This window comes from Acomys minous (assembly GCF_964271855.1).
Source record: "Acomys minous genome assembly, chromosome: 9".
In the NCBI taxonomy this organism is placed as follows: domain Eukaryota; kingdom Metazoa; phylum Chordata; class Mammalia; order Rodentia; family Muridae; genus Acomys; species Acomys minous.
In genome coordinates, this window is record NC_140490.1 from 35,186,006 (window position 1) to 35,200,221 (window position 14,216).

The 14,216-nt window shown below is 46.5% G+C and overlaps 1 protein-coding gene across 8 annotated transcripts in view; it reads right to left on the reverse strand.

Moving 5' to 3' along the window:
* LOC311604562 (uncharacterized protein) overlaps nucleotides 1-14,216 on the reverse strand; it is a 186,497-nt gene that overhangs the window by 63,790 nt on the left and 108,491 nt on the right. The window contains exon 5 of one of the 8 annotated variants that reach the window (XM_084794539.1): nucleotides 3,870-3,942. The exons of the other annotated variants lie outside the window; for them this stretch is intronic. The gene's annotated coding sequence lies outside the window, so the exon portion shown is untranslated. Of the gene's footprint in view, nucleotides 1-3,869; nucleotides 3,943-14,216 lie in introns of those variants that run through there. 8 annotated transcript variants of the gene reach the window in all.

Genomic DNA, 14,216 nt, shown 5'->3' on the forward strand with positions numbered 1-14,216 from the left:
CCCTCCCCTACCATCTGACCTATGAAGTCTCATCAGGACTGCCTGTATCCTCTTCCTCTATGGCCTGGCAAGGCCCCCCTACTAGAGGGAAGTGATCAAAGAGCATGCAACAGAGCCCATGGCAGGGACAACCCCTGCTCCCCTTACTACGCGAGCTACATGGAGACTGAGCTGCCTATTGGCTACATCTGGGCAGGGAGCCTAGGACCTCTCCATGCATGATCCTTGGTTGATACATCAGTCTCTGCAGACCCCTCTGGGTCCAGATTTATTGGCTCTGTTGGTCTCCTTGTGGAATTCCTGTCCCTTCTGTGTCCTTCCATCCCCCCACTCTTCCACAAGACTCCCTGCCCTCTGCCCAAAGTTTGGCTATGAGTCTCTGCATCTGCTTCGATCCCCTGTGCCTGTACTTATACCCCCACACCCCAAACAGATACACACTCATATACACAATTAAAATAAAAATTAATATTCAAAGCACAGAGCCAAATGCAAAGAGAAAGGGCGACCTGAGAGACCAATGTATTCACATAGTGTTGGGATTCTTTGTTCTGCCATGATGATGCATCCTGATTCTTTAATCCTCTTTTTATGTGATCTAACTGACAGGCATGTTCTGGGGACCAGAATCGAAGATCTGTCAGAAGAGCCCACAGCCAACAATGTGTGTTCATGCAATGGAGAAGATGCAGGCTACAGCTTGCCCATTAAGCTTTGAATTTTATCAGCCTTCCTTGGAGCTGTCACTCACTGATGGCTGATAACAAACACAGAGAATGGTGAGTGCTCCGTGTGCCACACACTCCTACTCACACATCTCATGAGTGCTTGTGTTCATTATCCTCGGTGACAGTCAGGGTTCTCCAGAGAAACACAAACAATGGTAGAGAGAGACATGTTGGGGAACTGGGGCTCATAACTAGAGCAGCCAATTGTTCTCATGCTAGACTTCCCAAAAGCGAGAGGCCACAGAGTACTGACATGGCTCTGAAGGCCTCAGAGCTAGTAGCATCAATGACACAATGCTCATACCTAGGCCCAGGCCTAGGAACCTGGGAAGACGTGATAAATTCTGGAGTCCCAGGGCCAGACAGCCCAGCATCCTGGTTCCCAAGGGGGTGTTGCTCCTGGGAAGACAAGGGTGGATTCTTTTTATATGTTTCCTTTTGCAGAAGGGTCATGTGTATTCCAAGCTGGCTTAGAACTTGGTAAGTAGCCAAGGATGACCTTGAACTACCCACTGAGCTGTACCTTCAGCTCCTTTTCTCTAACAAAACAAAACTGTTTTCTGTTTTCTCAATGTGAGTGGAGTAAACATTTAACTTTCAAAATTTTAAGTTATTTATGTACGTGTGTGGAGGGGGTTGTTGCATTACGTATGTGTTTCAGTGTGTACATGCAGATACTCATGTAGACGCACATGGGTACATGTGGGTATGGAGACTGGAGGTTACGTGTCTTGCCTCAATCACCTCCATCTTTGCTTTTGGAAACAAAGTCTCTCGCTGAACTTGAAGGCCATCAGGTCAACTGGGCTGGCTTGCCAATGAGCTTTAAAAGCACACCCGTCTTCCCTTGAACCTCCCATCCACAGTGTGGGTGTTCAAGAAGCAAACTGCTACCTTTGTTTTTTATGTGGGTTCTAGGAGGTCTGGATTCAGGCCCTTAGGCTTTCCTGCTTGACGCTTGACCAGATGAGCCATCTCCTCAGCCCAATAAAGTTACTATTCCCTTTATTACATTTGTGTATTCATTTTGCAAGGAGAGAGCATAGGTCTGTCAAGGCTCGTGTGTGGAAGTCAGAGAAAAACTTAGAGGAGTCACTTCTCTCCTTCTAGCGCGTAGGTTCTGGAGATGAAACTCAGTTCACCAGGCTTGGTGGCAATGTGCCTTTAACTACTGAGCCATCTTGCCAGGCACAATAAAGGTTGTTTTGTTTTTAAGTCAGTACGCAGGTAATACATAAATCAAGTGGGATACTGGAAAAATACAAATTACCAGGTCAAACCCAGATCCACTAAATATTATGTCAGGGTGAACCCAGTAATTTGTTTTAAGAAACACCAAATTATTAGAGGGGTTGAAATAAAAACTCTATACCGGGTCCCCTGGGCCCTATAAGAACTCAACATCTCTCCAGCATCATTTCCTACGTCAGCCACACTTACTGTGTCATGACATGACAAAGGCTCTCTTCTTGAAGCCTACCACCCTTATCCCCCTCCTTAGAATGCCGTTAGCTGAGAACCAGTGCCAGGAGTAGGTCACCTCTTTTGGAGTTGTTGGCCAGTGAAAGCCCATAAATATAAGACCTTTACTGCTGAAGACACCACACGCTTGACTCAAAGAGCAGTGGAGAAGCCAAGCTGGATACGTTTGAGTCCACCCCTACCTGAAGAGCTGTTGGCAACTGACAGCTTCTTAGCCGGGGAGAGTCAGTTCTCTTTCAGGATTGTAGCCTCTGGCAAGCAGATCATGCTCCGTTGGGTGCCCCACACCCAAGTGTACATAAGCAAAACATTTTGCACTTGCTGGATACGAGGTGGGGTGCTTAGGGAAGGAGTTACATACGGGAGGAGCTGGGAGCGGGTATCAGTACAATAAAACCACACCACAAAATTCTCAAAGAACTAACACAACCCAAGGGAAAAGAGTTCTCCTAGACCCCCGCCGAGGTGTTAGCCTCCTGTCCACCTCACCGCATCACCCTGTTGTTTGCTTTGCCCCACTTGTGAGGCCTTCCATCTTTCTTAGGTGAGGACTAGCTGCCTCTGGACACCGGTGGGTTCTCATAGTGCTTGGGTTCCCAATCCATTCTGCTTCCTGGATGAGGAACTGTGGACAGGAGCCGAGCTGAGCACTCTGGAGCAAGCACCCTGCCTCTCACCGCACTCTACACCTTGTCTCCTGTTGCAAATTCCCACCCAAGCCAGCTGCCTTTCCTAGCCACTCAGAGCACCACCCTGAGCTGAGGACAGCAGAGGGAGACATGCAAATAGCGTGGAAGCCGGTTTTTTTCTTCTTCATCAGAAAAAAAAAAAATCCTCAAGAGCAACCTCAACGCCTGCTACAAATTAGTTGCCAAAAAAATATTTGCTTAACTCTTGAACTGTATGCTTGGGAAATAAAAGGGAATTTTATTCTTGTTTTGTAACTAGACCCTTGAGAAATGCCTGCTGCACTTCCCCAGCTCCTTTGAGAATTACCTGGACACCCTATGCCCTGCCCTTCCTTATCCCTTCTATTAAACGAGATATTTGTGTTTTAAATGAAGACCATTGTTTGCCCAGCATCGGTGGGAAGGCACTGCTGTGCACGCATTCCTCCTGTAATAAAAAATAAATCCCTTAAGCCTGTAATTTGCTCCTGTGGGTTTTGAAATTTTGAAGTCCAAGAATGCGTCTGCCATCGGGGAAGTTGATTCTGGGGTGACCGGCTCCGCAGCTGTGTCTGCGGCCATTGTTCGTGCTGGAGGACCGGTTAGGAGGGGCCTGGCGTCCTGTTCCCATAATAAACCCTATGTTTCTAAACACAGGTGCCTTTGGATGCAGACACCTGGGTCATTAAAGTGGGGACAGATCACAATAGCTGCTCAGAAACGGGCCCCTTGGAAATGCAGGGTGCCATTACTGCAGGAAGCTCTTATCAGCCATCGCTACTATTTCTTTGAAGGTAGGACAGCGCAGAAATGGTGGTGACTTACCGAACTCTCTGTTACCACGCTTTCAGCACGCTGCTGCCTTGTACTGTGGAGTAGGGGAGGGGAGTCGCGCTAGAATTCGCCCCATTGTCATCACTGAAAAGAGTCATTAGATGCTCCTGTCTCACTATCGCTGGCATCTGCTTCCCTCTTCGTTTGTGTGTCTGTCTCTGATGCTTGATGTACAAGAGTGAAAGAGTTCGTGAGAAATGCTTGCTCACTGGTGGCTTTGACGAGAAGGCCTGGGAAATTATCAAAAAAATGTGCTGGGCGGAGGAAGGGAGATTATCAGGTGACCTGCGGCCATTCTCCTGGGCCTGTAACTCAGACACAGGCGCTCAGGACACCACAAGCCTTCCAGGCTTTGGTATTCGCTGCCATCTTGCACCGTGGGAACTCACCTTTCTGTATGGAGTTACTCTTGTGGGTACCTGCCCTAGTTCTAAGACGTAGCAGGGCAAGAGTGTGTTTCAGTATTAGCCAACGAAGCTCATTTCCGTTTCTATTTTTAAGCATTTTATAGAGGTGGAATTGACATGCAAAAAACCTGCCTGTGTTTAACGCACGCAACCTTATAAGCTTTGAAATAGGTATACATACGGAAACATCACCACCATATATGCGCTAAACCTGTAAACATGATTTTTTTCCCCCTTCTCCCTTTATCCCTTTGTATTGCTGTCGCCTTTTAGAACATAATACGTTACATGAGACTTACTACTGCCTTAGCCAGATTTTCCATGGACAACATGCTATTGCTGATTATAGGCACTGCGCTAGGGTTTATTTTGTAAAAGTGAAACGTTTGCCTATGAAGCGTGACCTTCCTGTGAGGGCTCACACGCCCTACCCACACCTCCATATGTCTTCTTTTTCTACGTCTCTTCCCCTCTCTCCCCCTCCCCCCTCTCCCTCTCTCCCTCCCCCTTTATCTCTCCCTTTCTCTTCCCTCCCTCCCAGTCTCTCATCCTCACCCCCCCCTCTCTTTCTCCCTCCCTTCCTGGCCCTCCTCTTATGCTGAATTCTGTGTTCAAATCCCTCCTGGTCACCTCAAGCTTGGCCTCATACTGACTCATCCTAACGCTCCTGTCTGCTGAAGAGTCTAGGATCTGGCTTGCGGTGGACGGCTTGTAAAGAGGTGCCCACTCCACCGTTGACCCCAGCTTGCTTGTGGCAGTGTCTCTGGCCCAAGCACTGGCACCAATTACAAAAGAGCAGTGGGTAAAGTGCATGGCTGAAAGACTCTCGCTGCCACTCTCTAGAGCAGTGGTTTTCAGCCTTCCCAACTCTGCGATCCTGTAACACGGTTCCTCATGTGGTGGTGGCCCCAACCGTAACATTACTTCCATTGCTACTTCATAACTGTAATTTTGCTACTGTTGTGAATTATAACACAATATATTGGGGGACTCCTGTGAAGGGGTCACGGACGCACAGGTTGAGAACCTCTGCTCTCGTGCCACACCTCAGTCCTGCCAAAGCCTCCCCCTCTCCTCCATGCCCCAATTTCTCCCACACTGAGCTCTTGTCTCTTCAGTACTGTGAGCCCACACTGCAGCCCTGGGCTCCTGAGAGACAGTGTTCTCTCATCGCAGAAGAAAACTTAGGAAAAGTGAAAAATCAAAATGTGACCTACACTTCTTAGTAAATATGCATACACAGCTGCCAAGTGTTGAAGTGTGTCCGTGACCTGCATGTGCACCTCGCATGTCCTTACTACCTGACACTGCTTGGATCTCCTGCAGAAACCTAGCCTTGAGGTTAAGCTCTGCTTTGGGCAACCATGCTCTGTCACACCACTGCTCTGACATTTGTGTGACTGTATCTCCTCTGTGAGACACCATAGTTCCTTCCATTTCCCTAGCTGCTCCCCACCCCCTTCCCGGCCCCCCAGCCCTCCTTTTCCACATTTCTGGAGTTGCTCCTTTTGGCTCCTACCCAGGGAGCAGTTGCTTCCGGTGGAGAGTCTTGTGGGCCCAGAGTTCATGGGAGCCTCCCACACTCTAAGTGGCCTTCCCAGAAGTAGCATTTGTCCTGGGAGACCTGAGGAACATCACAATTTAAAATCAGTGTCCCCTTTGCTAACAGAAAAATCGCTAATTTGTTGAAATTAGAGATAGCATCTCATGGCTTGCCGGAGCAAGATAAAACCTCCCCAGCTGCACTGAATCGTGAGCCCGGGGGCTCTGGCCTCTCATTAAGTTTAAAATAACGGAGACGTTCCAGATCCAAGCACAGAAGGCTCTTTCTTTTCAGATTTTTCTCTGTGTGCTTCTTGTGTGGAGAAATCAGCACACTTGCGAGAAGATCAGGATGAGCCAGCCGTTGTAACTGATAGAGCATTTGGAGCCAAACCAATACAGATGGTCCATCCTTGCTTACAACTACTAAGGTGGCAGAATTTCTACGTCAAATAGCTCCTGGTACCAAGGAGAGTGCTGTAGACCTACCTGCCTTTGATGGTGCAGTTCTTGAATCCTCTCAGCACACACACTGAGGCCAACTGAAACCCCTTTAAACCCCAGAATTACTCGAGTCTGATTTTTATTGTTTTCTTTTGCTTGAGAAAGAATCTCCCTACATTCGCCTGGATGATCTCAAATTCATTATTACGTTTGGATGGCCTTGAACTCTCAGTGATCTTCCTGCCTCAGCCCCCACACACTCTGGGATGGCATACATGTGCCACCACACCTAGCTCTCCCTTTGACTTTAAGCTGAGAAAGGCTTGTGGTGAGAAAATTTGTGGATGGATGAGGAAACTATCTCAGCACCTTAGAAAATGAAAGCCTGCCTTCTCTCCTGTATTTCTGTCCTTCTCCCTACCTTGGAGCAAAACTCAGTAGGTCAAACATTTTATGTATTTACTTTTCATGTCAGATTAAGGAAAAATTTTATTTATCCATGCGAGGTACGTTCCATATTTAAGATAAATGCCCCAGATTCCCATATGCTTTTGAAACTGACATTGTTAACACTTTTAAACTGAGCGACACTATGACACAGACATAAAACACAAGGTTGGAAAAACTATCTCCCCTGAGGATATGGCGTTTGGCACTGACCAAGGCCCCCTCTAAGTGGTTTCAGAGTTTCCCACTGTCCTGGAATAGGAAGCCATGCAATATGAGCATAAAACTCGATATTTGTTTTTCAGCCAAAAATATATTCTCCTTGTCACTTTTGACCTTAAATGAGTTTTTACCATGACTTCCTCTGCTTCCCTTGTGTTTTCTGTGGACATGCACTGGATGGCTCAGCTGCGACTGTTTATAAGTAGTTACTATTTTAACATTCACAAATGTGTCCTTTCTTCTGCTAGTCCCTGTGGTAAGTATGTATTTATGCACATGAGGGTTTATCCAAAGACCTAGAAGATGATGAAAAACTCATGCACACTATCGCCCAAGGGTTGGTCTCAGTCACTCAATACAAGGCCGCGCGGAAACCTTTATTATCGTGATCTCTTCTGCCATGAGCCGCGTTCCCTGAACTGAGAGATTTCTGAGAAGAACAAGAATGACGGGGAAGGAAGAAAGGGAGGAAAAGAGAAATTGATGGAGTTTCAAAATCGAGAGATGTACCCCTCTGTATCCAAGCCTGGTGTGTTGCATGTGTCCACAACAGATATAGGTTTGCTCACACATCACTAGGAACATTCAAGGACGGGGGCTGTGTCCTTACAAGGCCTTGCTAGGCATCTCTAACTATACCCTGAGGTAAGGATCATTTTTCTTTTCCCATAATAATTATTTTTATTAAAATTTAAGAAATGTTACTTATTTTTATTTTATGTGTATGAAAGTTTGCTTGCATGTATGTATGTGTATATATATATATATATATATATATATATATATATATACACACACACACCACGTACATGCCTGATGCAGCAGAGGCCAGAAGAGGCCATCACATCCCCTGGAACTGGAGTTACAGAGTATTTTGAGTCCCCATGTGGGTGCTGTGCACTGAACCCAGGTCTTCTGCAAGAGTCATCTCTGCAGACACTGAATTCTTACAGTTTTGTACACGTGCGTGAAGTATTGTGAAATTATCCACCCTGTGCCTACAGTGCCAACAGTTACAATGGCGGCATGGCTGTTTTGGTGAAAGTAACCAGATAGGTTTTTTTTTTCTTATAATGAAAATTCTTTTTAAAATACAGTGTTTTCTTGATTCTTTGAGAATTCCATGCAGTGTACTGTATCACATTCAGAAGACATTGTTTTGCTGAGGTCTCTGAGACCTCTGACTTTTGTGCTCTTTCTACCCCCTCCCTCTTCCATGATGGGAATCTGACAGGTTAAGCTTGATATGACCTCAAGTTCTGATGGTTGGGGGCGGGGACAGCTCCTTCCAAGTAGCCCAGATTGTCCTTGACCCGCCTGGCTCTGTCTCCCTAGTGCTGGGATCCTAGGTGTGAGCAAGCACATCAGATAGGATCTTAGGCTCTTCGAAGAGGACCGTAATGCCACCTGGCATTGCACAGTTTCCTACTGTGAGATAATAATCGTCTGTCTGGACCAGGGACATGTAAGCTGCGTGTGAACAGATGGGCTATGTTTTCTGTTTTTTTCTCAGATCTATGGGTGAGTCCTGACACATACTGAGCATGTACAGGAGGGGCCACTGGTAGGCCTCAGCCGGCTTCAGTGACCCTCAGCTCTTGAAGGCTGTGGCATCGTGCTCTGTATGCTTGGTGCCTCTCATCCTAGCTCTGAACAGAACTTTTTCCTGCCCCCCTGTGACCTAGCTGGAGTCTCCTCACTACTGTGGCTGACTGGAACATGAATACTGGATGTGGTTTTTTTTCTCCCTTCCCCTGATCTTTCCTCTTCTCTTTGTTTAATCAAATGTGACTTAATGACAGGGACATAGTCTGAAAACTGCCATTAGGTGGTCTCACCATCCTGTGAGCTTTGCAGAGCGTACATACACACACCTAGATGGTAAGACACTCCCAAAACCGGTTACATCGTACATGTATGAAGACATGCTGCATAACATGTGTAATTTCACCTATTGCTCTGAGGTTTGCTGGAACAACACAGTCAGGGTAGATCAAACACAAGAGATGATAATAAAATTAGGAGGTAGAATAAGTGAGATGTCAAGGCTGCTGCCAGCATAGCCCAGATGTAATGTTCATCAGTAATTTTTTACATGTAGGATAAACTCTAAAGTGCCCATGGAAGTCGAGAGCCATGCAGTGAGCACACGGCTAGTGGCATGAGCATTCGCTGTTATAGACACCACACACCGTGCTATACTTCTTTTTATGCTGGCAGGGATGCTGGCTCATTTAGACATCATTACCATAAGCATGTGAGCATCTCTCAGTAATTTGCATAGCCGAGTTCTGCTAAAACTTTAGTCTGGTAAAGTTATGTGGATAGCTGGCAGTTTTAAACCTAAACTCTGTACAGATACGAAAAAGGTGGGGAATGTTCCTTCCTTGAACTTGCCAAAAAAGCTGGCTAGTAAAACTTTATGGCTTTTAAAGTAATCCTGATTTCTGCTGTGACTTCTGGGGTTGAATAAAACAGTTTACTTTAAAGTTCTTTTAAGCAATGGTCTTTGCATGTAAGAGTGTGCATTTTCCTCCAAGCCTGACTTCTGTTGCTCTCCACCAAGGCTGCCTCTCCAGCCACAATACTACTGTGTTTGTCTCTCTAAATCCCATGGCAGACTGAATAAATAATGTTCCTTTCATTTGTACAAATCTTGATCCCCTGGGACCGAGCGTGAGTTCCTATGACTTTGTCCAACTCTAACAAACACTACAGGTAATTAGCTTACGGAGAGAAAAGGTTCACTAGCCTCACAGTCGTGAAGGTCCCAGCCCATGGTCACCTGGCCCCGTTGTTCTGGGCTTGTGACGGAACGGACCATAACGGAGTAAGTAAGTGGCCAAGCAAAGCTGCTCACCTCTCAGCCAAGAATCTGCAGGGAGGAGGAAGGCCAGGAGGAGGGACAGGAGGAACAGGGTGTGGACTGCTCAGAACTAAGGGTGTAGGAGGAAGGCTTACGGAACCCTACTCAGGTACAAGTTAGTTAAAACACAGTAAAGGTTGGAATAGAGGTGCATTCCTGTGAGCGATGCTGCTCCCAGAACACTGAGGTTACTAAATGAAAAACCTCAGTGCCACGTATGGGACACATTCCTAGGAGGTATTGGTCAGGGAGGTCCCAGAGGCACACAAAAAAACCTGGGCCACAGTCACTGCTCTTGGCTGCTCACTATAGCTAGACGGTAAAAACCTTATTGCAGGAGAGAGCTCACATTCCAGTTGTAAGACAGAGAAACCAATCGTAAATTAACCGAGAAACTCGCTCCCTGCTGGCTAGCTGTCATAGCACTAGAAGGGGCTATGGAAGCTTGGGGGTTGGGGGAGGGGAACAACGGTCTTATCTACTGCTAGACCCTGCAGGTTACAACAGCTGCTGGTCAAGGAAGATGTGCCCACTGGTGCAACAATGACTGCAATCTATGAGGGTAGGTAACCTCCCTGGATTGGATTTGAGGCCTGCTCCTCAGCAGGGAATTCAGCCCAGTACTGCAAACTGGGTCAAAACCCAAGTTGAGGAAAACCAGAGGCCCTACGGGAGAACACATTCATGGTTTTCTAAGCGGTTATGTTGTCAAACTGTCTTCTAAATGTTTGTATCTGTATCTGTAGATGTGTGCTGCTCTCAGCCTTGGTCAAAGAAACGGCGGAGGTAGAGTTCAACGCAGAGACTCACAACTGCTCAGAGTGCTGAGAATAAGTGACTGAGAGCTCAGCCACGGATGGAACAGCTACATCAACAGGCACACACGCACTCACGCATGCAAAAACGCACCCCACACACCTCATGCACACACCCAATGGGCATTTAAGCTACACTTGGACCAGCATAGCTTTGCCCCATCCTTCATGAACCATTTGTTGTCTCTTTTACTGACCTTTCTAGTAGATTCTGTTTTGTTTCGCTGATGACAACACCACAACCAGACTGAACCGATTTGGCATGATTTGGGGTTTCTGAATAACCCTTTCCTGGCTCAGGTTGGGTCGCATGTTTCCCGTGTGCCTGCTGTATAAAGCACATAGCCAGAGAGTGGTTCATGGTACCTCTTCACCCAGAAGCTGTCCATAAAATAGAGTCCGGCCAGCACAGCAGGGCTCTGAAAAGCTGTGGCCTCCTCATCAGCATCCCCCCTTACAGATGCTTGTGAAGGATTTTCAGCTGCCACCATCCATCCGTTACCATCACAGAAAACGAACACTCTCACCAACCCGGTCTCCATCATCACTTTCCTCTCAGCCTCAACATCTGGGCAATTACAGTCATTTCAAAGGAGCACATTTCCATTTCGGATTCTTGTCTTTAATGTAACAGTGTTGGAATCTGAGTCCACACGATTCTCTTTTACTTCCTCTGTTTTTTTCTTTTCATCTCTCCATTGAGCTGAGCTAGAAAATGCTCTGCACTGTTTTCTCCCTCTCTGTAAGTTGATGTTGACCATACTGGCTAAAGGAGCTGACCTGGAGGCATTGCATGGCCACAGCAAGCCCTTTAACTGTAGAGAACACAGTCAGCAGACACAAATCCAAATGAAGAGAAAATCAAATCACCTTCAGGAATGTGCTTTCTGGAGCATATAGATAGTTCTCTCAAGAATGAGCATTCTCCTCACTTAAAACAAAACAAAAACAAGTAGCCTCGGCATGTGTTTTGCAAGATTTGGTCATCGATAACTTGATAACAATCTTCATTCTGCACTTGAGAAAATGTATGATGTCAGAACTCACAGGTCAGGTCAGAACGAGTCTTAACAAAGTGATTGTGGCAGAAATGGCAGGAAACATGAAATGTTTTCTCGGGAAGCCTTCCATACTTCAGATGTTCTCTGAACTAAAGGGTCCAGATTATATCAAATACCTCTTGGTTTCAGCCACCTGCTACATCTAGTGGCTGTGGCCACTACTGTGCACTTTGTAACCAGCTCCCTACAGCGACTGATGCTGTTCTGATGAAGTGGGGTAGCTACTCACTCATGCTGCAGGCCTGGCCAAGCCCAGCGCGTGAGTCTCTGTAGAAGGCACCTCAGAGAACTGAAGAGAGAAGCTGGACATAGCCGGAGCCTCCTGTCTTCCTCTATGTACCAGCCCCAGCCAGTCTCACCCTGCTCTTGAAGATGACTTCCAGAGATGCCCAGACCCAGAATGTCCTCAGCAGTGGTTTCTGGTGTCAGTTCTCTCTGTGCTGGGTGCTCAGTGGAACATTTCCCCAGAGCCCTTGTATTGAAGCCACAGTGTTATGGGTGGTACACAGCTGTAAGAGGTGGAGCCAAGAAGAGAACTGAAGTTGTTGAGATGCTCCTTGAAGGACACTGTGAGGTCCAGTCCCTTCCTCTTCTTCTCTTTTGTGTCCTGACCAGGAAGCGAATAGTTTCTTCCACCGAGTGCCCTTCCCATGGTACATTTCTACACCACAGACTCAGAACAGCAAGTCCCATTAGTGGTGAGCCGAACCCTCCATTGCTGTGGGCCAAAATAAATCTTCCCTGTTTATAAGTTGACTGAATTGTTCTGGTGACAGCCTCTGGCTAGTATGTCCTCCTTCATGCTGGCCCCTGGGTTATGTTACCCAATGGAAAATTTGAATTTTAGCTTTGTTCCAAGCTGTGCTAAGACAAAACCACATTTCCACTTGGGAAATGTCACATTCCATATCTTATTTCTGAAAAGGGAATGCCCATCTGTAGTGCTCTGGATGATAACAGCCCACATAGGCTCATCTGTTTGCATGCTTGGCCCTTAGGAGGTGGACCATTTGGAAGGATTAGGAGGTGTGGCCTGCTGGAAGAGGTGTGGCCTGCTGGAGGAGGTGTGTCTCTGGGTGTGGGCTTTGATGCTTCAAAAGCCCAAGACAAAGCCTGTGGTACTCTCTCTGCCTGTTGCCTGTGGGTCAGGATGTAGCCACTTGTGTAGGACCAGGCTTGCCCATGTGCCACCATGCTGTTTCACCATTATAACAATGGATTGCCTTCTCAAACAGTTAGCAAGTTCACAATTAAATACCTTCTTTCATAAAGTTGCCTTGGAGCTGGATGTGGGGAAACATGCCAGTAATCTCAGCAGTCAGAGAGGCAGAGGGAGGCAGATCTCAGTGAGTTCAAAGCTAGCCTGGTCTACAGAGTGAGTCCAGAAGTGCCAAGGCTACACAGAGGAACACTGTCTTTAAGAAAACCAAACCAATCAACAAAACAACAAAAACAAAAGAGTTGCCTTGGTCATGGTGTTTCTTCACAGCAAAAGCAAACAAACAAACAAACAAACAAACAAACAGAAACTAAGATACCCTCAGCTTGTTAATGGTATGAAGGAGTACCACTAAAACCAACCAGCCAATCAAATAACCAACAACAAAACAAAATAAAATAAAAACAAAACAACACTTGCTTACCATATAGATGTAGGTAGAAAATTACCCAAATCACCTAATTATGACCCATCCTTGGGGAAGAGCTCTTTAAAACTGTGTGTGAGAAATATATCCTAAGAAATGAAAATCTAGAACTTTCTATAGCCATATTAAGGAGTTAGAATTCCTGAGATCTACGTATACAAGTGCAATAGTGGGTCAATGATGGGCCTCATAGGACCTGTCAGTGTCCCACCCTTGAGTCGTAGGTGTCTGAATTCACTAGGAAAAAAAATCTTCACTATTACGATGAACTAAAGCAAGCTGAGAGGAGAAAGTCATCTTGCATTGATTTGGGTGGGTCTGAAGTCTCAAGCAGGAGCTCTCAAGTCAGAGAGAGAAAGAAAGACAGAAGTAAAGAGGGGAAGGAAGGATTGGAGAATGACTATCAAGGGCTAACAGGAAAACAGGGAGCAGCAAGGGTCATCAGGAACTACCAGTGTCAAGGAGGTGTTCAATTCCTTGGACTTGTGGTCTCTTAAGCTTTAAGAAAATACAGTTTTAGTGCTCTGAGTCAAGGAGAAACACGGGGGAAAGACACCTGGGGGGAGCATCATTTGTCACCTGGACCCCTCAATAAGGAGATGTTTACACACAGCAGGCACTCCTGGGGAGAGGGTGAGTCGGATACAGAGAGAGTTGTGAAGAGCATGTCCTGTGTCAAGGTGAGCAAGTGTGGACAAGCAGAGTTCTGAAGGGCCCTCAGGGTGAGCCAGCTCTTCGCAGCCAGTGCTTGAGTGGAGAGTGGACTGGTTAGTGCCCGGTTCTTGGTTTTCTTTCCAAACCTCCCGAATGGCTATTCAGTCCCACTGGCTGTTAGATTTTAGGATCATCTACAGGAATCCTTAAAGAACAAGCTCTTCACATTTTTTAAAAAACTTTTTACTGCGAAGTGTTGCCCTTCCAAACCTACCTCACACATGCTAGGCCAGCACTCTATAGTGAGCCACAAACCCCTAGCCCTCAACAGTTTTTAACATGCAGCTAAGCTTTTCACAGTGTTAGTTACTACTAGTCAACTGCAGTTCAACCCATGTGT